Consider the following 25,500-nt stretch of genomic DNA (forward strand, 5'->3'; position numbering starts at 1 on the left):
CGCAATCTCTTCCTGATGGGCCGCCCCCAAGGTGGTGAAGGTAGGCAACAATAGATCCGCCACGCTGACCCTCAACACTGGGGCCCCTCAGGGGTGTGTGCTCAGTCCCCTCCTGTATTCCCTGTTCACCCACGACTGCGTGGCCAAACACGACTCCAACGCCATCATTAGGTTTACTGACCACCGACAAAGATGAGGACATCAATGCCAGGACAACAACCTTTCCCTCAGCAAGACAAAGGAGCTGATTCGTGGACTATAGGAATGAATGCACCAATTTGTAAGTCGCTCTGGATAAGAGCGTCTGCTAAATGACTTAAATGTAAATGTTAAATGAGTGCCGAGCCACGTCCCCATTCACATCGACGGGGCGGTAGTGGAGCGGGACGAACGCTTCAAGTTCCTCTGTGTCCACATCACTAAGGAATTAACACGGTCCACATCACTAAGGAATTAACACGGTCCACATCACTAAGGAATTACCACGGTCCACATCACACGGTCCACATCGGAATTAACACGGTCCACATCACTAAGGAATTAACACGGTCCACATCAACACGGTCCACATCACCAAGGAATTAACACGGTCCACATCACTAAGGAATTAACATGGTCCACATCACTAAGGAATTAACACGTCCACATCACTAACACGGTCCACATCACTAAGGAATTAACACGGTCCACATCACTACACAACACAGCCACAGCCGAAGAGATCATGACAACGTCTCTTTCCCCTCAGGAGGCTGAGAAGGTTAGGCACAGGTCCTCAGAGTTCTACAGCTGCACCATTTGAGAGCAGCTCGGCATCCGACCGCAAGGCACTACAGAGGGTAGTGCATATGGCCCAGTACATCACTGGGACCGAGCTCTCTACCATCCAGGACCTCTATACCAGGCGGTGTCAGAGGAAGGCCTGAAACGTTTTCGAAGACTCCAGTCACCCAAGTCATAGACTGTTCTCTCTGCTACTGCCAAGCAAGCTGTACCGACACACCAAGTCTGGAACCAACAGGACCCTGAACAGCTTCTACCCCCAAGTCATGAGACATCTAAACAAGAATGCTAAATAGCTGAATAAAATGGCTACCTGCATTGACCCTTTTTGTACAAACTCTGTTGCCTCATCACATACGCTGCTGCTGCTACTGTTTATTATCCATCCTGTTGCCTAGTCATCTATATGTACGCCATTACCTTAATTACCTCGTACCCCTCCACATTGACTCGGTACTGGTATCCCCTGTATATAGCCTCCACATTGACACATTGACTCTGTACCAGTACCCCATGTATATAGCCTCCACATTGACACATTGACTCTGTACCAGTACCCCCTGTATATAGCCTCCACATTGACACATTGACTCTGTACCAGTACCCCCTGTATATAGCCTCCACATTGACTCTGTACCGGTACCCCCTGTATATAGTCTCCACATTGACTCTGTACCGGTACCCCCTGTATATAGCCTCCACATGGACTCGGTTCTGGTACCCCCTGTATATAGTCTCCACATTGACTCTGTACCGGTACCCCCTGTATATAGCCTCCACATGGACTCGGTTCTGGTACCCCCTGTATATAGTCTCCACATTGACTCTGTACTGGTACCCCCTGTATATAGCCTCCACATGGACTCGGTACTGGTACCCCCTGTATATAGCCTCCACATTGACTCTGTACTGGTATCCCCTGTATATAGCCTCCACATTGACTCTGTACTGGTACCCCCTGTATATAGCCTCCACATTGACTCTGTACTTGTACCCCCTGTATATAGCCTCCACATTGACTCTGTACTGGTACCCCTGTATATAGCCTCCACATTGACTCTGTACTGGTAATAATAATAATATATAGCCTCCATTGACTCTTTATCTGCGTACAGTCATGTGTATAGCCTCCACATTGACTCTGTATTGGTCCCCTGGGATATAGCCTCCACATTGACTTACAAGTACCATGCTCTACCAACTGAGCTATAGAGTCCACATTGACACATTGACTGTACTGGTACCCCTGTATATAGTCTCCACATTGACTCTGTACTGGTACCCCCTGTATATAGCCTCCACATTGACTCTGTACCGGTACCCCCTGTATATAGCCTCCACATTGACTCTGTACTGGTACCCCCTGTATATAGCCTCCACATTGACTCGGTACCGGTATCCCCTGTATATAGCCTCCACACTGACTCTGTACTGGTACCCCCTGTATATAGCCTCCATATTGACTCTGTACTGGTACCCCCTGTATATAGCCTCCACACTGACTCTGTACCGGTACCCCCTGTATATAGCCTCCACACTGACTCTGTACTGGTACCCCCTGTATATAGCCTCCACACTGACTCTGTACCGGTACCCCCTGTATATAGCCTCCACATTGACTCTGTACCGGTACCCCCTGTATATAGCCTCCACATTGACTCGGTACTGGTACCCCCTGTATATAGCCTCCACATTGACTCTGTACCGGTATCCCCTGTATATAGCCTCCACATTGACTCTGTACCGGTACCCCCTGTATATAGCCTCCACATTGACTCGGTACTGGTACCCCCTGTATATAGCCTCCACATTGACTCTGTACCGTAACACCCTGTATATAGCCTCCACATTGACTCTGTACCGGTACCCCCTGTATATAGCCTCCACATTGACTCTGTACCGGTACCCCCTGTATATAACCTCCACATTGACTCTGTACCGGTACCCCCTGTATATAACCTCCACATTGACTCGGTACTGGTACCCCCTGTATATAGCCAAGTTATTGTTATTTATTGTGTAATTATTCCTTGTTGTTATTTTTCTATATTATTTTTCTTTACATTGTTTTGAAGGGCCCGTAAGTAAAAGCATTTCACTGTTAGTCTACACCTGTTGTTTTTCAAAGCATGTGACAAATACAATTTGATTTGATTTGCATGGATCCTTACTGCACACAGGAGGAGCTTCTCTCTCTGTCTCACTTCAATCCAATACACTTTATTGACATGGAAAGTTAGAGCACTTACATTTTCAAATCGAACATAAAACAAGGATGGTTTAGTCAAACATGAAGATAAGATGTCTCTCTGTGAGGGAAAGCTACTGGAGAAAACAGGTAACAGCAGGCACACCTGCCCATTTACTAGCCATGTGTAGTAGAGAGGGGATGGAGGGTTGGTGGAGAGAGAGGAGGGGGTGGGTGGAGAGAGGAGGGGGTGGGTGGAGAGAGAGGGGGGGGTGGAGAGAGAGGAGGGGGGTGGAGAGGAGGGGTGGAGAGGGAGGTGGGTGGAGGGGGTGGAGAGGGGGTGGAGGAGAGGAGAGGGGGTGGGTGGAGAGGGGGGGGTGGGAGAGGGAGGTGGGTGGAGGGGTGGAGAGGGGTGGGTGGAGCGAGAGGAGGGGGTGGGTGGAGAGGGGTGGAGAGGGAGGGGGTGGAGGGGGTGGAGGAGGGGGTGGAGAGGTGGGTGGAGGGGGTGGAGGTAGGTAGGGAGGTAGGTAGGGAGGTAGGTAGGGAGGGGGGGTGGTAGGTAGGTAGGTAGGTAGGTAGGTAGGTGGTAGAGTTGAGGGAGAGCAGTGAGGTAGGGAGGGAGGTAGGTGGTAGAGTTGAGGGAGAGCAGTGAGGTAGGGAGGGAGGTAGGTGGTAGAGTTGAGGGAGAGCAGTGAGGTAGGTAGGTAGGTAGGTGGCAGAGTTGAGAGAGAGCAGTGAGGTAGGGAGGAGGTGGAGAGGGAGAACAGGAGAGGGGAACTGCTCACACAGAGTAACCTTCCATCCTACAGGAAAAACAGATGACATCCTTTATCGACATGTGAACCATGTTACAACCTCCTGTCAATCATTTATGACATCATCACTGACCAGGGTATACATGTTTTGATTTGACTTCCTTTTCAAATTCACAAGAGCTCTTCCCTCCTCCTCCACACTCAAGGCAATTAATGATGGCATTAATGTACATCTCCTCTTGATGGGAGACTGTAGCCGACCAATTACATCTCTTGATGGGAGACTGTGTTGTAGCCGACCAATTACATCTCTTGATGGGAGGCTGTGTTGTAGCCGACCAATTACATCTCTTGATGGGAGGCTGTGTTGTAGCCGACCAATTACATCTCTTGATGGGAGGCTGTTGTAGCCGACCAATTACATCTCCTCTTGATGGGAGGCTGTTGTAGCCTAACCAATTACATCTCTTGATGGGAGGCTGTGTTGTAGCCGACCAATTATATCTCCTCTTGATGGGAGGCTGTGTTGTAGCCGACCAATTACATCTCCTCTTGATGGGAGGCTGTGTTGTAGCCGACCAATTACATCTCCTCTTGATGGGAGGCTGTGTTGTAGCCGACCAATTACATCTCCTCTTGATGGGAGACAGTGTTGTAGCCTAACCAATTACATCTCTCTTGATGGGAGACTGTGTTGTAGCCTAACCAATTACATCTCTGATGGGAGTCTGTTGGCTACCAATTACATCTCCTCTTGATGGGAGACTGACAGCATGTTACATCTGCTCTTGATGGGAGACTGTGTTATAAGCATGTATAATTACATCTTTCTAATGGGAGACTGTGTTGTAGCCTACATTATGCATCTTTCTTGATGGGAGACTGTGTTGCACCCCAAATAATCTCCTCTTGATGGGAGACTGTGTTGTACATATCTCATAAATCTCCTCTTGATGGGAGACTGTGTTGTAGCCGACCAATTACATCTCCTCTTGATGGGAGACTGTGTTGTAGCCGACCAATTACATCTCTGTTGCAGCTCCTCACTCTAGTGTGTTCCCTCCTCCTCCCTGGGAGACCATCTCCGACCAATTACACTCTGAGCTGAAGGCTACCCTCCCATAAAGCTGACAGCATGTACAGCTTAATGACTTCCCTATAAGCATCCCAAGCCTTTATAATGAAGGGTACCTACATTATGCCTGTATAACACACTCCCTAACCCTCCCAATCTATAGGCACAGTCATATACTGTACATATCTCATAAAGGACATAGTTGGGAGAAAAACGGTCCCTCCCCCCAGTCTGATCTCTCCACCTCTCTAGTGTTCCCTCCCTCCCTCCCATGCCATCTCTCCTCTCTCCCTCCCTCCCTCCCACGCCATCTCTCCTCTCTAGTGTTCCCTCCCTCCCTCCCTCCCATGCCATCTCTCCTCTCTAGTGTTCCCTCCCTCCCTCCCTCCTCTAGTGTCTCTCCTCTCCCTGTTCCCTCCCTCCCTCCCACGCCATCTCTCCTCTCTAGTGTTCCCTCCCTCCCTCCCACTCCATCTCTCCTCTCTAGTGTTCCCTCCCTCCCTCCCACTCCATCTCTCCTCTCTAGTGTTCCCTCCCTCCTCCCTCCCACGCCATCTCTCCTCTCTAGTGTTCCCTCCCTCCCTCCCACGCCATCTCTCCTCTCTAGTGTTCCCTCCCTCCCTCCCTCCCACGCCATCTCTCCTCTCTAGTGTTCCCTCCCTCCCTCCCTCCCCCTCCCATCCCTCCCTCCCTCCCTCCCTTCACTCCCTCCCTCCCTCCCACGCCATCTCCCTCCCTCCCTGTTCCCTCCCTCCCTCCCACGCCATCTCTCCTCTCTCTGTTCCCTCCCTCCCTCCCTCCCACTCCATCTCTCCTCTCTCTGTTCCATCCCACTCCATTTCTCCTCCCCCCTCCCACTCCATCTCTCCTCTGAGATCCCTCCCTCCCTCCCACTCCATCTCTCCTCCCTCCCTCCCTCCCTCCCACTCCATCTCTCATCCCACTCCATCTCCCCTCTCTGGGATCCCTCCCTCCCTCCCACTCCATCTCTCCTCTCTGAGATCCCTCCCTCCCACTCCATCTCTCCTCTGCGATCCCTCCATCCGTAGCCCTTCTGCAGTATGTGGCTGAGTGGGTGTTGGTGGATGGAAGTGTAATTGGAGTCTATGTGAATAGATGAGTAGTGATGTGATAATGTGAGTGTTTCAACACTTAGTGTTATCACCACCTGGCCTTCCCTATCTAGTGCACAACGTTGCACCCTGTTCCTTATCTAGTGCACAACGTTGCACCCTGTTCCCTATCTAGTGCCCAACGTTGCACCCTGTTCCTTATCTAGTGCCCAACGTTGCACCCTGTTCCTTATCTAGTGCACAACGTTGCACCCTGTTCCCTATCTAGTGCACAACTTTGCACCCTGTTCCCTATCTAGTGCACAACTTTGCACGCTGTTCCCTATCTAGTGCCCAACTTTGCACCCTGTTCCCTATCTAGTGCCCAACTTTGCACCCTGTTCCCTATCTAGTGCACAACTTTGCACCCTGTTCCCTATCTAGTGCACGACTTTGCACCCTGTTCCTATCTAGTGCACAACGTTGCACCCTGTTCCCTATCTAGTGCACGACTTTGCACCCTGTTCCCTATCTAGTGCACGACTTTGCACCCTGATCCCTATCTAGTGCACGACTTTGCACCCTGATCCCTATCTAGTGCACGACGTTGCACCCTGATCCCTATCTAGTGCACGACGTTGCACCCTGATCCCTATCTAGTGCACAACGTTGCACCCTGTTCCCTATCTAGTGCACAACGTTGCACCCTGTTCCCTATCTAGTGCACAACTTTGCACCCTGTTCCCTATCTAGTGCACAACTTGCACCCTGTTCCCTATCTAGTGCACAACTTTGCACCCTGTTCCCTATCTAGTGCACAACGTTGCACCCTGTTCCCTATCTAGTGCACGACTTTGCACCCTGTTCCCAATCTAGGATTATTTCTCATGTAATGGTCTGACAATCCATATTTCTCAGCTGAATGGAACTTGCACCCTTTCCCATATCTCTCACATATTTCTCTAGTGCTAATGGAACTCACCCTTTCCCTATCAATCCATATTTCTCAGGCAAAAACCAAATCCACCTTCAAGAAAAAATAGAAATAACATCTAATGTGACAGACCATGTGACTGGACAGGAAATATAAAGAACATCTAATGTGATAGACCATATTTCTGGAATGGAAATAGAAAGAACCATCTAATGTGAAAACCAAATGACTGGACAGGAAAAAATAGAAAGAACATCTAATGTGATAGATCATATGACTGGACAGGAAGTAGAAAGAACATCTAATGTGATAGATCATGTGACTGGACAGGAAATAGAAAGAACATCTAATGTGATAGACCATGTGACTGGACAGGAAATAGAAAGAACATCTAATGTGATAGACCATGTGACTGGACAGGAAATAGAAAGAACATCTAATGTGATAGACCATGTGACAGGACAGGAAATAGAAAGAACATCTGTGATAGACCATGTGACTGGACAGGAAATAGACAGAACATCTAATGTGATAGACCATGTGACTGGACAGGAAATAGACAGAACATCTAATGTGATAGACCATGTGACTGGACAGGAAATAGACAGAACATGTAATGTGATAGACCATATGACTGGACAGGAAATAGAAAGAACATCTAATGTGATAGACCATATGACTGGACAGGAAGTAGAAAGTATCAACTGAGTGTTAAATGTGTTTCCTGTCAGGTATTTTAATTGTCTGTTTTGTCTATTTGTTAAATGTTTGTGAAGTCGTATTTGTGGTTGTTTGTAATGTCTTGTTAGTTGGTGTAGGACAACAGGAAGATTAGCTAGCGTCACGGCATTAGCTAATGGGGATCCTAATAAAAATGACTAACTATACAGTGCACTACTTTGCACCCTATTCCATATAGTGCACTACTTTGCACCCTGTTCATAAATACCTCTCCCCCTTTTTCCTCTCTCTACCCTACTGATGTGACTATTGAAAACCCCTTGGTTAACATAGAGATTCTGGGAACATCAGAAGGTGGGGGGGAAGGAACCATATTTTGGTAGTCCGACCAGTTGAACATATGTGGTGGTATTTAATGAATATGATGTCAGTTCGGTTGTCATCTGAGACATTCTCATCAATGATAGGATGACATAAACGGTACAGTGGAAAGTCTACACATTATAGTTATCAGATTCACATGGAATTGTTGTGCAATTTAAATGTTTGAATATGAAATTATTTGTGGGGGGAATGAAATGTGATTTTCGCGTCTAAAATGTGAGAATTGGGTTTTCATGAGTGAATTAGGCCCAACTCAGTGGCCCGCCCACGTGAAGAGACATTAACTATGAAACACGCCCTCCTCTCCCTTCCTATATAAAGCCTTGACGACAATATAACTTCATGTTCCGGGTACATTAGGATGACGATCCGATGTCAGAAGGGTTCAGATAATAACTACAGAATGAAGCCATCCTCAGCGTGAGCTTTGGTTGCGAATGGTATGAACTTTGAACTCTTATTGACTACAGAAGTGATACCTCCTCGCCGTTGAGTTAGCAACAGCCGCTGTAAACGTGGGCTAGGAGAGGACGGACAGAGTATCCCGTCTACCACACAACAACGACACTACAACGTTTCCCGTTCACCACCAGAGACACTCTTCAAAGGACTCTGTTGGGCAACACGGCCTTCCATCTACCACCAACCTATTGAAGCGCAGCTCAGAGTAAATATTTATTGCATTTTCCTTTTCCAAATGGGTGGTAATTTAGAATGCATAAGATTCTGCATATACGATAGAGTAGCTGCCTACGGCCGGATAGAGACATCACTTCTCCTTTTGTTCTTCAGTCATCCCGCTCTTTCACTCAAACCCGGCCCCCGTTCTTTGTGTAACCAGCTGTCATATCTGTTCCGTCCACCAGGGACGTTTTCCTTTATGACATAATTTGTAATCAATGTATGATCCATTCTGTGTAGATGTAATTATGTGTGATTAGTTAGGTATTTAGTAAATAAATAATTCAACCCAATTTTGTATTGCTGATTCAACTTGTTAGTCACGGTTCGTGAAGATATCTGATAGTTGTAAATTCTTGGCTGAAACTGAAATAAGGTTACGATTAATATTGACTGCTATTGATGTAAAATATGACTAGGTCTTTAAGAGTTTATTCGGAAGAAAACAGCTCTATAAATATTATTTTGTGGTGCCCCGAATTTCTAGTTAATTACATTTACATGATTAGCTCAATCAGGTGATATTAATTACAGAGAAAGGATTTTATAGAATAGCATGTCATATCACTTAATACGGCATAGCCAAAGACACGACAGTGCACTACTTTGCCCCCAATTCCTTATATAGTAGGGGGGCGCTTACTTTACTTTGTCTACACACTCATCTCATATGTATATACTGTACCAGATACCATCTACTGTATGCTGCTCTGTACTCCCTCATTCATATATCCTTATGTACATGTTCCATCCCCTTACACTGTGTATAAGACAGTAGTTTTGGAATCTGTTAGTTAGATTACTTGTTGGTTATCACTGCATTGTCTGTCTGAAGCACAAGTCATTTCTGTCTGTCTCGCATTAACATCTGCTAACCATGTGTATGTGACAAATAAAATTTGATTTGATTTATTTATAGTGCACTACTTTGCACCCTATTCCCTCTATAGTGCACTACTAGGACTTTGTCTGCCAGACTAGCCTACTGTCACCCTCTCTCCCTCCCTCCCTCAGGAGGTTTCTGATTTTACTGAAACTCAAAGGTTCCACAGGCTAGTCTCTGTCTGTCTGTCTCTGTCTGTCTGTCTGCGGTCTCTGTCTGTCTGCCGGTCTCTGTCTGTCTGTCTGTCTGCCGTCTCTGTCTGTCTGTCTGCCGGTCTCTGTCTGTCTGTCTGCCGGTCTCTGTCTGTCTGTCTGCCGGTCTCTCTGTCTGTCTGTCTGCCGGTCTCTGTCTGTCTGTCTGCCGGTCTCTGTCTTTGTCTGTCTGCCGGTCTTTGTCTGTCTGTCTGCCGGTCTCTGTCTGTCTGTCTGCCGGTCTTTGTCTGTCTGTCTGCCGGTCTCTGTCTGTCTGTCTGCTGTCTGTCTGTCTGTCTCTGTCTGTCTGTCTGCCTCTCTGTCTGTCTCTGTCTGTCTGTCTGTCTGTCTGTCTGTCTGTCTGTCTGTCTGTCTGTCTGTCTGTCTGTCTGTCGGTCTGTCTGTCTGTCTGTCTGTCTGTCTGTCTGTCTGTCTGTCTGCCGGTCTGTCTGTCTGTCTGCCGGTCTGTCTGTCTGTCTGTCTGCCGGTCTCTCTGTCTGTCTGTCTGTCTGTCTGTCTGTCTGTCTGTCTGTCTGTCTGTCTGTCTGTCTGTCTGTCTGTCTGTCTGTCTCTGTCTGTCTGTCTGTCTGTCTGTCTGTCTGTCTGTCTGTCTGTCTGTCTGTCTGTCTGTCTGTCTGTCTGTCTGTCTGTCTGTCTGTCTGTCTGTCTGTCTGTCTGTGTCAACCTCTCCCTCCCCCCTCTCTGCCTCTCTAAACTGGGACAAAGGTCATATATCTGTGTGTGGTTTAATCAACACATTGATTGTCTGATCCACTTGTGGTGTGTCAGTCAATCTAAATGTAGTTCATTCAGCCGCAGGCTTTAGCTCAAACGATTGGGTTCTACATAGATGGAGGGCTCTGTAGTGGTAGTTACCATCTTGTCTCATCGCTGCAACTCCCCAACGGGCTCGGGTTAGAGGCGAGAGTCAGGTCATGCGTCCGCCGAAACATGACTCACCCAAAAGCGCGCTTCTTAACACCCGCCCGCTTAACCCGCACCGACGAGTCAGAGGAAACACCTTGGGCTGCAGGCGCCCCGGCCCGCCACAATCAGTCGCTAGAGCGCCATGAGCCAAGTAAAGCCCCCCTCTAGGGACGACGCTGGGCCAATTGTGCGCCGCCCTATGGGACTCCAGGTCACGGCCGGTTGTAAACACAGCCTGGGATCGAACCCAGGTCTGTAGTGACGCCTCAAGCACTGTGATGCAGTGGCTTAGCCCACTCCGGAGGCTAATCGGCTAATCGTGTGTGTGTGTGTGTGTGTGTGTGTGTGTGTGTGTGTGTGTGTGTGTACTGGCAAGGGGATGCAGTCACAAGATCTGTGTACACTGCAGCTGGCTATTATTAGGTAGGGGTGTAGACCTGTCTGTGTGTCAGTATTATTAGTGTGTGTATTATAGTGTGTGTTAGTCCAGTTTGTCCGAATCATGTTTTCAACAAGATGTTTCTCTGTCCAGATGTGGATGTACACACTGTGTGAATGTGGAGGCAGGGAGAGGTGTGTGAATGTGTGTGTGTATGTGTGTGTGTGTGTGTGTATAATGTATGTACACACTGTGAATGTGAAGGTAGGGAGCAGTATCCTCTTGGTGTTCATGGGATTTTACACACACAGCCTCACGGTGTAGGTCAACTCTAACACACACAGCCTCACGGTGTAGGTCAACTCTAACACACACAGCCTCACGGTGTAGGTCAACTCTAACACACACAGCCTCACGGTGTAGGTCAACTCTAACACACACAGCCTCACGGTGTAGGTCAACTCTAACACACACAGCCTCACGGTGTAGGTCAACTCTAACACACACAGCCTCACGGTGTAGGTCAACTCTAACACACACAGCCTCACGGTGTAGGTCAACTCTAACACACACAGCCTCACGGTGTAGGTCAACTCTAACACACACAGCCTCACGGTGTAGGTCACCTCTAACACACACAGCCTCACGGTGTAGGTCACCTCTAACACACACAGCCTCACGGTGTAGGTCACCTCTAACACACACAGCCTCACGGTGTAGGTCACCTCTAACACACACAGCCTCACGGTGTAGGTCAACTCTAACACACACAGCCTCACGGTGTAGGTCAACTCTAACACACACAGCCTCACGGTCAACTCTAACACACACAGCCTCACGGTGTAGGTCAACTCTAACACACACAGCCAGTCTCAACACACACAGCCTCATGGTGTAGGTCAACTCTAACACACACAGCCTCACGGTGCAGCCAGTCTCACCGTATACAGCCAGTCTCACCGCGTATACAGCCAGTCTCACCGTATATACAGCCAGTCTCACTGCGTATATCCAGTCTCACCGCTTATATCCAGTCTCACCGCGTATAGCCAGTCTCACCGCGTATAGCCAGTCTCACCGCGTATAGCCAGTCTCACCGCGTATAGCCAGTCTCACCGCGTATAGCCAGTCTCACTGCGTATAGCCAGTCTCACCGCGTATAGCCAGTCTCACCGCGTATAGCCAGTCTCACCGCGTATAGCCAGTCTCACCGCGTATAGCCAGTCTCACCGCATATATCCAGTCTCACTGTATATATAGCCAGCCTCACCGCGTATAGCCAGCCTCACCGCGTATAGCCAGCCTCACCGCGTATAGCCAGCCTCACCGCGTATAGCCAGCCTCACCGCGTATAGCCAGCCTCACCGCGTACAACCAGCCTCACCGCGTACAACCAGCCTCACCGCGTACAGCCAGCCTCACCACGTATAGCCAGCCTCACCGCGTATAGCCAGCCTCACCGCGTACAGCCAGCCTCACCGCGTACAGCCAGTCTCACCGCGTACAGCCAGTCTCACCGCGTACAGCCAGTCTCACCGCGTACAGCCAGTCTCACCGCGTACAGCCAGCCTCACCGCGTACAGCCAGCCTCACCGCGTACAGCCAGCCTCACCGCGTACAGCCAGCCTCACCGCGTACAGCCAGCCTCACCGTATATATAGCCAGCCTCACCGTATATATAGCCAGCCTCACCGTATATATAGCCAGCCTCACCGTATATATAGCCAGCCTCACCGTATATATAGCCAGCCTCACCGTATATATAGCCAGCCTCACCGTATATATAGCCAGTCTCACCGCGTATAGCCAGTCTCACCGCGTATAGCCAGTCTCACCGCGTATAGCCAGTCTTGTAGGCAGTCTCTCAGTGCAGCCAGCCAAGACTTTTATGTTTTGTTTGAAGGTTTGGTTTCCAGGATTACTGTGGTTGTCATAGCAACCCTCAGTGTTAGCTCTGCAGTATTTTCCACAGATGAAGAGGCAGCAAGTAGTTATTTTTTGTTATTGACCAAATACTTATTTTCCACCATAATAAATTCATAAAAAATCCTACAATGTGATTTTTTTTTTCTCATTTTGTCTGTCATAGTTGAAGTGTACCTATGATGAATTACAGGCCTCTCATCTTTTTAAGTGGGAGAACTTGCACAATTGGTGGCTGACTAAATACTTTTTTGCCCACTGTATACCTTGATTCGATACTGTCATTGTTTACCCTCTGAGTCAATCAATACATGTTGTCTTCTTGGGTAAGTGTTTTAGAGCTTTGGACACCTGGATTCTGCAATATTTGCCCATTTTTTTCAGATTTCTTCAAGCTCTGTCAAGGTGTTGGGGATCATGGCTAGACAGCAATTTTAAAATCTTGACATAGACTTTCAAGCAGATTTAAGTCAAAACTGTAACTCAGGAACATTCACGTTGTTCTTGATAAACCAACTCCAGTGTAGATTTGGCCATGTGTTTTAGGTTCTTGTCCTGCTGAATGTTGAATTAATCTCCCAGTGTCTGGTGTAAAGCAGACTGAACCAGGTTTTCCTCTAGGATTTTGCACATGCTTAGCTCCATCCCGTTTATTTTTATCCTGAAAAACTCCCTAGTCTTTGCCTATGTCAAGCATACCCATAACATGATGCAGCCATCACCGTGCTTGAAAATAAGGAGGCAGTTACTCAGTGATGTGTTGTGTTGGATTTGCCCCAAACAGAAGGCTTTGCATTTAGGCATAAAATGTTTTCCTTTGCCTTGTATTTTCCAACAGTATTACTTTAGTGTCTTGTTGTATACAGGATGAACGTTTTGTATTCTGTAGATTTGTATTCTCATTTAGGACAGTATTGTTGAGTCTCTACAATGTTGTTGATCCATCCTCAGTTTTCTACCATCAGACATTGAACTCTGTTACTGTTTCTAAAATCACCATTGGGTTCATGGTGAAATCCCTGAGCAGTTTCCTCCCTGTTCTGCAGCTCAGTTCAGAAGGACGACTGTATCTTTGATGTGCTGGGTGGTTTAATAAATCATCCACGGCATAATTATTAACTTGACCGCGCTTAAAGAGATTTTTCTGCCCTTCTTCATGAGGCTTTCGTAAAGCTCACTGGTCTATGTCGTAGTCGAATCTGTGCTTGAAATTCAATTCAATACTTGACTGAGGGACCTTACAGGTACCTTACAGGTGTGTGTGTGTGTGTGTGTGTGTGTGTGTGTGTGTGTGTGTGTGTGTGTGTGTGTGTGTGTGTGTGTGTGTGTGTGTGTGTGTGTGTGTGAATGACTACCTCATCTCTGTACCCTATGTACAGTGCCTTGCGAAAGTATTCGGCCCCCTTGAACTTTGCGACCTTTTGACACATTTCAGGCTTCAAACATAAAGATATAAAACTGTATTTTTTTTTGTGAAGAATCAACAACAAGTGGGACACAATCATGAAGTGGAACGAAAGTTATTGGATATTTCAAACTTTTTTTAACAAATCAAAAAATGAAAAATAGGGCGTAAAAATTCTAGGAAAAAAACTCACTCACTCACTCACTCACTCACTCACTCACTCACTCACTCACTCACTCACTCACTCACTCACTCACTCACTCACTCACTCACTCACTCACTCTCTCACATCTGCCCAGCATCCCTAGCCTTGGTGTTAGGGGGGTGGGGTTCCTCCAGTTAGAGGAAGGAGACCGAAGGGATGAATGACGACCTATGACTCTCTCAGCCCACCGGCCTGTGTCCCAAATGGCACCCTATTCCCTATATAGTGCACTACTTTAGACCAGGGTCCTATGAGCAGTGGTCTAAAGTAGTGCACTATATAGGGAATAGGGTGTCGTTTGGGACACAACCCTGATTCTATTGGCAGACCCCTTTCCTCCATTAGGAGAAACAGCGCAGTCAGGCTTCTGAGAGAGAGAGAGAGCGAGCGAGAGATTTCTTTCCCTCCTCCCTAAGGTTCAGTTCAGCAGTCGTAAAGTCATATTGTGCCTGTGAGTCACTCGGGACAGGAGATTGGAGCAGTCTGTGTGTGTACTTCATATCAGTGTGTATGTGCTGTCTGTGTGTGTACTTCATATCAGCGTGTATGTGCTGTCTGTGTGTGTACTTCATATCAGTGTGTATGTGCTGTCTGTGTGTGTGTGTACTTCATATCAGTGTGTATGTGCTGTCTGTGTGTGTGTGTGTACTTCATATCAGTGTGTGTGCTTCATATCAGTGTGTATGTGCTGTCTGTGTGTGTACTTCATATCAGTGTGTATGTTTTGTCTGTGTGTGTACTTCATATCAGTGTGTATGTTTTGTCTGTGTGTGTACTTCATATCAGTGTGTATGTTTTGTCTGTGTGTGTACTTCATATCAATGTGTATGTGCTGTCTGTGTGTGTACTTCATATCAGTGTGTATGTGCTGTCTGTGTGTGTACTTCATATCAGCGTGTATGTGCTGTCTGTGTGTGTATGAGTACATAATGTATGTAGATCTGTGTCACTTAGTGTTTCTACCTGCATTGAGATAGCTTTGTGTTAGTAGTTAGGAATGCAGCTCAGCTGTCAGGTTAGTGAGAGTTTGCAGTCTTGCTCTCCTCTCTGCTGCCTGCCTGCCACCCACTCACTTGTATAGTGTTACCTTGGTGTTCTACTACAGTACGGTGTTCTACTACAGTACGGTGTTCTACTACAGTACGGTGTTACCTTGGTGTTCTACTACAGTACGGTGTTCTACTACAGTATGGTGTTACCTTGGTGTTCTACTACAGTATGGTGTTACCTTGGTGTTCTACTACAGTACGGTGTTCTACTACAGTACGGTGTTACCTTGGTGTTCTACTACAGTACGGTGTTCTACTACAGTACGGTGTTACCTTGGTGTTCTACTACAGTACGGTATTACCTTGGTGTTCTACTACAGTACGGTGTTCTACTACAGTACGGTGTTACCTTGGTGTTCTACTACAGTACGGTGTTCTACTACAGTACGGTGTTCTACTACAGTACGGTGTTCTACTACAGTACGGTGTTACCTTGGTGTTCTACTACAGTACGGTGTTACCTTGGTGTTCTACTACAGTACGGTGTTCTACTACAGTACGGTGTTACCTTGGTGTTCTACTACAGTACGGTGTTGCCTTGGTGTTCTACTACAGTACGGTGTTCTACTACAGTATGGTGTTCTACTACAGTATGGTGTTACCTTGGTGTTCTACTACAGTATGGTGTTCTACTACAGTACAGTGTTACCTTGGTGTTCTCCTACAGTATGGTGTTACCTTGGTGTTCTACTACAGTACGGTGTTACCTTGGTGTTCTACTACAGTACGGTGTTACCTTGGTGTTCTACTACAGTACGGTGTTACCTTGGTGTTCTACTACAGTATGGTGTTCTACTACAGTACGGTATTACCTTGGTGTTCTACTACAGTATGGTGTTCTACTACAGTACGGTGTTCTACTACAGTACGGTGTTACCTTGGTGTTCTACTACAGTACGGTGTTCTACTACAGTACGGTGTTACCTTGGTGTTCTTCTACAGTACGGTGTTACCTTGGTGTTCTACTACAGTACGGTGTTACCTTGGTGTTCTACTACAGTACGGTGTTCTACTACAGTACGGTGTTCTACTACAGTACGGTGTTCTACTACAGTACGGTGTTCTACTACAGTACGGTGTTACCTTGGTGTTCTACTACAGTACGGTGTTCTACTACAGTACGGTGTTACCTTGGTGTTCTACTACAGTACGGTGTTCTACTACAGTACGGTGTTCTACTACAGTACGGTGTTACCTTGGTGTTCTACTACAGTACGGTGTTCTACTACAGTATGGTGTTACCTTGGTGTTCTACTACAGTATGGTGTTACCTTGGTGTTCTACTACAGTACGGTGTTCTACTACTGTACGGTGTTCTTCTACAGTACGGTGTTCTACTACAGTACGGTGTTACCTTGGTGTTCTACTACAGTACGGTGTTCTACTACAGTACGGTGTTCTACTACAGTACGGTGTTCTACTACAGTACGGTGTTACCTTGGTGTTCTACTACAGTACGGTGTTCTACTACAGTACGGTGTTACCTTGGTGTTCTACTACAGTACGGTGTTCTACTACAGTACGGTGTTCTACTACAGTACGGTGTTACCTTGGTGTTCTACTACAGTACGGTGTTCTACTACAGTATGGTGTTACCTTGGTGTTCTACTACAGTATGGTGTTACCTTGGTGTTCTACTACAGTACGGTGTTCTACTACAGTACGGTGTTACCTTGGTGTTCTACTACAGTACGGTGTTCTACTACAGTACGGTGTTACCTTGGTGTTCTACTACAGTACGGTGTTCTACTACAGTACGGTGTTCTACTACAGTACGGTGTTACCTTGGTGTTCTACTACAGTACGGTGTTACCTTGGTGTTCTACTACAGTACGGTATTACCTTGGTGTTCTACTACAGTACGGTGTTCTACTACAGTACGGTGTTACCTTGGTGTTCTACTACAGTACGGTGTTCTACTACAGTACGGTGTTCTACTACAGTACGGTGTTCTACTACAGTACGGTGTTACCTTGGTGTTCTACTACAGTACGGTGTTACCTTGGTGTTCTACTACAGTACGGTGTTCTACTACAGTACGGTGTTACCTTGGTGTTCTACTACAGTACGGTGTTGCCTTGGTGTTCTACTACAGTACGGTGTTCTACTACAGTATGGTGTTCTACTACAGTATGGTGTTACCTTGGTGTTCTACTACAGTATGGTGTTCTACTACAGTACAGTGTTACCTTGGTGTTCTCCTACAGTATGGTGTTACCTTGGTGTTCTACTACAGTACGGTGTTACCTTGGTGTTCTACTACAGTACGGTGTTACCTTGGTGTTCTACTACAGTACGGTGTTACCTTGGTGTTCTACTACAGTATGGTGTTCTACTACAGTACGGTATTACCTTGGTGTTCTACTACAGTATGGTGTTCTACTACAGTACGGTGTTCTACTACAGTACGGTGTTACCTTGGTGTTCTACTACAGTACGGTGTTCTACTACAGTACGGTGTTACCTTGGTGTTCTTCTACAGTACGGTGTTACCTTGGTGTTCTACTACAGTACGGTGTTACCTTGGTGTTCTACTACAGTACGGTGTTCTACTACAGTACGGTGTTCTACTACAGTACGGTGTTCTACTACAGTACGGTGTTACCTTGGTGTTCTACTACAGTACGGTGTTCTACTACAGTACGGTGTTACCTTGGTGTTCTACTACAGTACGGTGTTCTACTACAGTACGGTGTTACCTTGGTGTTCTACTACAGTACGGTGTTACCTTGGTGTTCTACTACAGTACGGTGTTCTACTACAGTACGGTGTTACCTTGGTGTTCTTCTACAGTACTGTGTTCTACTACAGTACGGTGTTCTACTACAGTGCGGTGTTACCTTGGTGTTCTTCTACAGTACGGTGTTCTACTACAGTACGGTGTTACCTTGGTGTTCTACTACAGTACGGTGTTCTACTACAGTACGGTGTTACCTTGGTGTTCTACTACAGTACGGTGTTACCTTGGTGTTCTACTACAGTACGGTGTTCTACTACAGTACGGTGTTACCTTGGTGTTCTACTACAGTACGGTGTTCTACTACAGTACGGTGTTATCTTGGTGTTCTACTACAGTACGGTGTTCTACTACAGTACGGTGTTCTACTACAGTACGGTGTTCTACTACAGTACGGTGTTCTACTACAGTACGGTGTTACCTTGGTGTTCTACTACAGTACGGTGTTACCTTGGTGTTCTACTACAGTACGGTGTTCTACTACAGTACGGTGTTACCTTGGTGTTCTACTACAGTACGGTGTTCTACTACAGTACGGTGTTACCTTGGTGTTCTACTACAGTACGGTGTTCTACTACAGTACGGTGTTACCTTGGTGTTCTACTACAGTACGGTGTTACCTTGGTGTTCTACTACAGTATGGTGTTCTACTACAGTACGGTGTTGCCTTGGTGTTCTACTACAGTACAGTGTTACCTTGGTGTTCTACTACAGTATGGTGTTACCTTGGTGTTCTACTACAGTACGGTGTTACCTTGGTGTTCTACTACAGTACGGTGTTACCTTGGTGTTCTACTACAGTACGGTGTTGCCTTGGTGTTCTACTACAGTACGGTGTTACCTTGGTGTTCTACTACAGTACAGTGTTACCTTGGTGTTCTACTACAGTACAGTGTTCTACTACAGTACGGTGTTACCTTGGTGTTCTACTACAGTACGGTGTTCTACTACAGTACAGTGTTCTACTACAGTACGGTGTTACCTTGGTGTTCTACTACAGTACGGTGTTACCTTGGTGTTCTACTACAGTACAGTGTTACCTTGGTGTTCTACTACAGTACGGTGTTACCTTGGTGTTCTTATACAGTACGGTGTTCTACTACAGTACGGTGTTCTACTACAGTACGGTGTTACCTTGGTGTTCTACTACAGTACGGTGTTACCTTGGTGTTCTTCTACAGTACGGTGTTCTACTACAGTACGGTGTTCTACTACAGTACGGTGTTCTACTACAGTACGGTGTTACCTTGGTGTTCTTCTACAGTACGGTGTTACCTTGGTGTTCTACTACAGTACGGTGTTACCTTGGTGTTCTACTACAGTACGGTGTTCTACTACAGTACGGTGTTACCTTGGTGTTCTACTACAGTACGGTGTTACCTTGGTGTTCTTCTACAGTACGGTGTTCTACTACAGTACGGTGTTCTACTACAGTACGGTGTTCTACTACAGTACGGTGTTACCTTGGTGTTCTTCTACAGTACGGTGTTACCTTGGTGTTCTACTACAGTACGGTGTTACCTTGGTGTTCTACTACAGTACGGTGTTCTACTACAGTACGGTGTTACCTTGGTGTTCTACTACAGTACGGTGTTCTACTACAGTACGGTGTTACCTTGGTGTTCTACTACAGTACGGTGTTACCTTGGTGTTCTACTACAGTACGGTGTTCTACTACAGTACGGTGTTACCTTGGTTTTCTACTACAGTACGGTGTTACCTTGGTGTTCTACTACAGTACGGTGTTCTACTACAGTACGGTGTTACCTTGGTGTTCTTCTACAGTACGGTATTACCTTGGTGTTCTACTACAGTACGGTGTTACCTTGGTGTTCTACTACAGTACGGTGTTACCTTGGTGTTCTTATACAGTACGGTGTTCTACTACAGTACGGTGTTCTACTACAGTACGGTGTTCTACTACAGTACGGTGTTACCTTGGTGTTCTACTACAGTACGGTGTTACCTTGGTGTTCTTCTACAGTACGGTGTTCTACTACAGTACGGTGTTCTACTACAGTACGGTGTTCTACTACAGTACGGTGTTACCTTGGTGTTCTTCTACAGTACGGTGTTACCTTGGTGTTCTACTACAGTACGGTGTTCTACTACAGTACGGTGTTACCTTGGTGTTCTACTACAGTACGGTGTTACCTTGGTGTTCTTCTACAGTACGGTGTTCTACTACAGTACGGTGTTCTACTACAGTACGGTGTTCTACTACAGTACGGTGTTACCTTGGTGTTCTTCTACAGTACGGTGTTACCTTGGTGTTCTACTACAGTACGGTGTTACCTTGGTGTTCTACTACAGTACGGTGTTCTACTACAGTACGGTGTTACCTTGGTGTTCTACTACAGTACGGTGTTCTACTACAGTACGGTGTTACCTTGGTGTTCTACTACAGTACGGTGTTACCTTGGTGTTCTACTACAGTACGGTGTTCTACTACAGTACGGTGTTACCTTGGTTTTCTACTACAGTACGGTGTTACCTTGGTGTTCTACTACAGTACGGTGTTCTACTACAGTACGGTGTTACCTTGGTGTTCTTCTACAGTACGGTATTACCTTGGTGTTCTACTACAGTACGGTGTTACCTTGGTGTTCTACTACAGTACGGTGTTCTACTACAGTACGGTGTTACCTTGGTGTTCTACTACAGTACGGTGTTGCCTTGGTGTTCTACTACAGTACGGTGTTCTACTACAGTACGGTGTTACCTTGGTGTTCTACTACAGTACGGTGTTACCTTGGTGTTCTACTACAGTACGGTGTTACCTTGGTGTTCTACTACAGTACGGTGTTACCTTGGTGTTCTACTACAGTACGGTGTTACCTTGGTGTTCTACTACAGTACGGTGTTACCTTGGTGTTGTACTACAGTACGGTGTTGCCTTGATGTTCTACTACAGTACGGTGTTACCTTGGTGTTCTACTACAGTACGGTGTTCTACTACAGTACGGTGTTACCTTGGTGTTCTACTACAGTACGGTGTTACCTTGGTGTTCTACTACAGTACGGTGTTACCTTGGTGTTCAACTACAGTACGGTGTTGCCTTGGTGTTCTACTACAGTACGGTGTTGCCTTGGTGTTCTACTACAGTACGGTGTTACCTTGGTGTTCTACTACAGTACGGTGTTACCTTGGTGTTCTACTACAGTACGGTGTTCTACTAGAGTACGGTGTTCTACTACAGTACGGTGTTACCTTGGTGTTCTACTACAGTACGGTGTTCTACTACAGTACGGTGTTACCTTGGTGTTCTACTACAGTACGGTGTTCTACTACAGTACGGTGTTACCTTGGTGTTCTACTACAGTACGGTGTTCTACTACAGTACGGTGTTCTACTACAGTACAGTGTTACCTTGGTGTTCTACTACAGTACGGTGTTACCTTGGTGTTCTACTACAGTATGGTGTTCTACTACAGTACGGTATTACCTTGGTGTTCTACTACAGTACGGTGTTACCTTGGTGTTCTACTACAGTACGGTGTTCTACTACAGTACGGTGTTACCTTGGTGTTCTACTACAGTACGGTGTTACCTTGGTGTTCTACTACAGTACGGTGTTCTACTACAGTATGGTGTTCTACTACAGTACGGTATTACCTTGGTGTTCTACTACAGTACGGTGTTACCTTGGTGTTCTACTACAGTACGGTGTTACCTTGGTGTTCTACTACAGTACGGTGTTCTACTACAGTACGGTGTTACCTTGGTGTTCTACTACAGTACGGTGTTACCTTGGTGTTCTACTACAGTACGGTGTTCTACTACAGTATGGTGTTCTACTACAGTACGGTATTACCTTGGTGTTCTACTACAGTACGGTGTTACCTTGGTGTTCTACTACAGTACGGTGTTCTACTACAGTACGGTGTTCTACTACAGTACGGTGTTACCTTGGTGTTCTACTACAGTACGGTGTTCTACTACAGTACGGTGTTACCTTGGTGTTCTACTACAGTACGGTGTTCTACTACAGTACGGTGTTACCTTGGTGTTCTACTACAGTACGGTGTTCTACTACAGTACGGTGTTCTACTACAGTACGGTGTTCTACTACAGTACGGTGTTACCTTGGTGTTCTACTACAGTACGGTATTACCTTGGTGTTCTACTACAGTATGGTGTTCTACTACAGTACGGTATTACCTTGGTGTTCTACTACAGTATGGTGTTCTACTACAGTACGGTGTTCTACTACAGTATGGTGTTCTACTACAGTACGGTGTTACCTTGGTGTTCTACTACAGTACGGTGTTACCTTGGTGTTCTACTACAGTACGGTGTTCTACTACAGTACGGTGTTCTACTACAGTATGGTGTTCTACTACAGTACGGTGTTCTACTACAGTACGGTGTTACCTTGGTGTTCTACTACAGTACGGTGTTCTACTACAGTACGGTGTTCTACTACAGTACGGTGTTACCTTGGTGTTCTACTACAGTACGGTGTTCTACTACAGTACGGTGTTACCTTGGTGTTCTACTACAGTACGGAGTTACCTTGGTGTTCTACTACAGTACGGTGTTCTACTACAGTACGGTGTTACCTTGGTGTGCTACTACAGTACGGTGTTCTACTACAGTACGGTGTTGCCTTGGTGTTCTACTACAGTACGGTGTTCTACTACAGTACGGTGTTACCTTGGTGTTCTACTACAGTACGGTGTTCTACTACAGTACGGTGTTGCCTTGGTGTTCTACTACAGTACGGTGTTACCTTGGTGTTCTACTACAGTACGGTGTTCTACTACAGTACGGTGTTGCCTTGGTGTTCTACTACAGTACGGTGTTACCTTGGTGTTCTACTACAGTACGGTGTTCTACTACAGTACGGTGTTACCTTGGTGTTCTACTACAGTACGGTGTTCTACTACAGTATGGTGTTACCTTGGTGTTCTACTACAGTACGGTGTTACCTTGGTGTTCTACTACAGTACGGTGTCACCTTGGTGTTCTACTACAGTACGGTGTTCTACTACAGTACGGTGTTACCTTGGTGTTCTACTACAGTACGGTGTTGCCTTGGTGTTCTACTACAGTACGGTGTTCTACTACAGTATGGTGTTCTACTACAGTATGGTGTTACCTTGGTGTTCTACTACAGTACGGTGTTCTACTACAGTACGGTGTTACCTTGGTGTTCTACTACAGTACGGTGTTACCTTGGTGTTCTACTACAGTACGGTGTTCTACTACAGTACGGTGTTCTACTACAGTACGGTGTTCTACTACAGTATGGTGTTCTACTACAGTATGGTGTTATCTTGGTGTTCTACTACAGTATGGTGTTCTACTACAGTACGGTGTTACCTTGGTGTTCTACTACAGTACGGTGTTCTACTACAGTACGGTGTTCTACTACAGTACGGTGTTCTACTACAGTACGGTGTTACCTTGGTGTTCTACTACAGTACGGTGTTCTACTACAGTACGGTGTTACCTTGGTGTTCTACTACAGTACGGTGTTACCTTGGTGTTCTACTACAGTACGGTGTTCTACTACAGTATGGTGTTCTACTACAGTACGGTATTACCTTGGTGTTCTACTACAGTACGGTGTTACCTTGGTGTTCTACTACAGTACGGTGTTACCTTGGTGTTCTACTACAGTACGGTGTTCTACTACAGTACGGTGTTACCTTGGTGTTCTACTACAGTACGGTGTTACCTTGGTGTTCTACTACAGTACGGTGTTACCTTGGTGTTCTACTACAGTACGGTGTTCTACTACAGTATGGTGTTCTACTACAGTACGGTATTACCTTGGTGTTCTACTACAGTACGGTGTTACCTTGGTGTTCTACTACAGTACGGTGTTCTACTACAGTACGGTGTTCTACTACAGTACGGTGTTACCTTGGTGTTCTACTACAGTACGGTGTTCTACTACAGTACGGTGTTACCTTGGTGTTCTACTACAGTACGGTGTTCTACTACAGTACGGTGTTACCTTGGTGTTCTACTACATTACGGTGTTCTACTACAGTACGGTGTTCTACTACAGTACGGTGTTACCTTGGTGTTCTACTACAGTACGGTGTTACCTTGGTGTTCTACTACAGTACGGTATTACCTTGGTGTTCTACTACAGTATGGTGTTCTACTACAGTACGGTATTACCTTGGTGTTCTACTACAGTATGGTGTTCTACTACAGTACGGTGTTCTACTACAGTATGGTGTTCTACTACAGTACGGTGTTACCTTGGTGTTCTACTACAGTACGGTGTTACCTTGGTGTTCTACTACAGTACGGTGTTCTACTACAGTACGGTGTTCTACTACAGTATGGTGTTCTACTACAGTACGGTGTTACCTTGGTGTTCTACTACAGTACGGTGTTACCTTGGTGTTCTACTACAGTACGGTGTTCTACTACAGTACGGTGTTCTACTACAGTACGGTGTTACCTTGGTGTTCTACTACAGTACGGTGTTCTACTACAGTACGGTGTTACCTTGGTGTTCTACTACAGTACGGAGTTACCTTGGTGTTCTACTACAGTACGGTGTTCTACTACAGTACGGTGTTACCTTGGTGTGCTACTACAGTACGGTGTTCTACTACAGTACGGTGTTGCCTTGGTGTTCTACTACAGTACGGTGTTCTACTACAGTATGGTGTTCTACTACAGTATGGTGTTACCTTGGTGTTCTACTACAGTACGGTGTTCTACTACAGTACGGTGTTACCTTGGTGTTCTACTACAGTACGGTGTTACCTTGGTGTTCTACTACAGTACGGTGTTCTACTACAGTACGGTGTTCTACTACAGTACGGTGTTCTACTACAGTATGGTGTTCTACTACAGTATGGTGTTACCTTGGTGTTCTACTACAGTACGGTGTTCTACTACAGTACGGTGTTACCTTGGTGTTCTACTACAGTACGGTGTTCTACTACAGTACGGTGTTCTACTACAGTACGGTGTTCTACTACAGTACGGTGTTACCTTGGTGTTCTACTACAGTACGGTGTTCTACTACAGTACGGTGTTACCTTGGTGTTCTACTACAGTACGGTGTTACCTTGGTGTTCTACTACAGTACGATGTTACCTTGGTGTTCTACTACAGTACAGTGTTCTACTACAGTACGGTGTTACCTTGGTGTTCTACTACAGTACGGTGTTCTACTACAGTACGGTGTTACCTTGGTGTTCTACTACAGTACGGTGTTACCTTGGTGTTCTACTACAGTACGATGTTACCTTGGTGTTCTACTACAGTACGGTGTTCTACTACAGTACGGTGT

The 25,500-nt window shown here is 46.2% G+C and overlaps 1 protein-coding gene across 1 annotated transcript in view; it reads left to right on the forward strand.

Annotated features, from left to right (window-relative positions):
• Window positions 1-25,500, forward strand: part of LOC124046995 (alpha-actinin-3-like) — a 128,733-nt gene that overhangs the window by 38,593 nt on the left and 64,640 nt on the right. The gene's annotated exons all lie outside the window — the stretch shown is intronic.

Source organism: Oncorhynchus gorbuscha, linkage group LG10, assembly GCF_021184085.1.
Source record: "Oncorhynchus gorbuscha isolate QuinsamMale2020 ecotype Even-year linkage group LG10, OgorEven_v1.0, whole genome shotgun sequence".
Lineage (NCBI taxonomy): Eukaryota > Metazoa > Chordata > Actinopteri > Salmoniformes > Salmonidae > Oncorhynchus > Oncorhynchus gorbuscha.